A 1,452-nucleotide genomic window follows, 5' to 3' on the forward strand; every position below is an offset into this window, starting at 1 on the left:
CTGAAGGACATCCCATTTTTCGGGAAAGATCATGAGGATGCTTTTAAGCATCTAGATGAAGTCAATGACATTGCGGATTACTTCAATGTCCCAAATGTCAACAGAAACACAGTCTTGCTTAGGATGCTTCCCATTACTTTCAAAGGAGCTGCTAAGGAGTGGTTGAAAGCACTCGCTCCGGGTACAATCACCACTTTGGCTCAAATGCGTGAGCAATTTCTGGACCAGTTTTGCCCGCCATCCAAGATATCCAAACTCAAGAAGGCAATAGCCAACTTTGAGCAACAGCCGGGGGAGTCACTATACGAAGCATGGGAAAGGTACAAGGGCTTGCTCAGAAATTGCCCTCAACATGACCTAAATGTGCAGCAAGAGATGTCAATCTTTTATGATGGGGTCAATGTGATGACAAGACAACTCCTTGATTCTCAAGGACCGTTGACAAAGAAAAATCCAAGGGAGGTTAAGGAGCTAATTGAAGAATTCGCGAAACACTCTCGCGAATAACACAACCCAAGGCAAGATGGAATCAAAGGCGGTGGTGGGTCCCAAACTGAAGAAATTGCAGCTGTCATGGCCATGCTGAATAACATGGATCGCAGGATAACACAAATGGACCAGTCGATACATGCCATAAGAGTGGGGTGCGAGAGATGCAGTGGTCCACACTTGACCAAGGACTGCAATATAGATGAGTTTGGGAACAGAAGAGCTCAAGTGTGCTATACTAGTGGGGATAAATTTGATGAGGACTGGAGGAAACCAAAGAAGGAGTGGCTGCCATATGAAGATTATAGGAGGCAAAAAGAAGAGAAATATAGGCAGACAGGTCGAGGCCTATATCAAAAGGAGCAGTCGTCGGCCGAAAAGAAACCGGACCTAGAGACCATTTTGATGAAGTTTATGGAGGCTTCAGAAAAGAGACACGATGCCACTGATTCCGCTATCATGGAACAACAAACATTGATAAAGAACCAGCAAGCCTCCATCCATAACCTTGAAGTACAATTTGGTCAACTAGCCACTTTAGTTCATGAAAAATTGTCCCCGAAGAATCCCGAAGTAATGGCCCAATCTCACGTAATGGCCATCGACACTGAAGAAGATGCAATATCTGAGTTCCTAGAGGCGTTGAAAGAAGAACTGCAGCAGCCCAAGAAATCAAGGATCGAAAATGGAGAAAGTGTTGAACCAGACTCGCCATGACGTGGCACTCCTTTGGCCACGACGTGGCGCAAGTCTGATCAAAAATCCTTTGAGCCCAGTCCAACTTATCATCCACCTCTGCCATTTCCCACCTGAGCAGCACTTAGTCAACTGGAGAAGGAACATTTAGAGTTCGTAAAGCATGTGAAGGGGATCCCAATTAATACCCCCTTTGTCGAGTCTTTATCCAAAGACCCCAAGAACCAGAAATTACTACAAGACTTAATAGATAGACGAAGGCAATTA

The 1,452-nt window shown here is 45.0% G+C and overlaps 1 non-coding gene across 1 annotated transcript; it reads right to left on the reverse strand.

The window, feature by feature from the left end:
* Positions 1 to 252: 252 nt before the first annotated feature.
* On the reverse strand, positions 253 to 359 carry LOC145055939 (small nucleolar RNA R71). Its single transcript, XR_013685483.1, has one exon. It is a non-coding gene; the product is annotated as a small nucleolar RNA R71 (small nucleolar RNA).
* Between the last annotated feature and the right edge of the window lie 1,093 nt (positions 360 to 1,452).

This window comes from Lactuca serriola, chromosome 5 (genome assembly GCF_051521515.1).
Source record: "Lactuca serriola cultivar US96UC23 chromosome 5, Lser_US96UC23_V15, whole genome shotgun sequence".
Classification (NCBI taxonomy): Eukaryota; Viridiplantae; Streptophyta; class Magnoliopsida; order Asterales; family Asteraceae; genus Lactuca; species Lactuca serriola.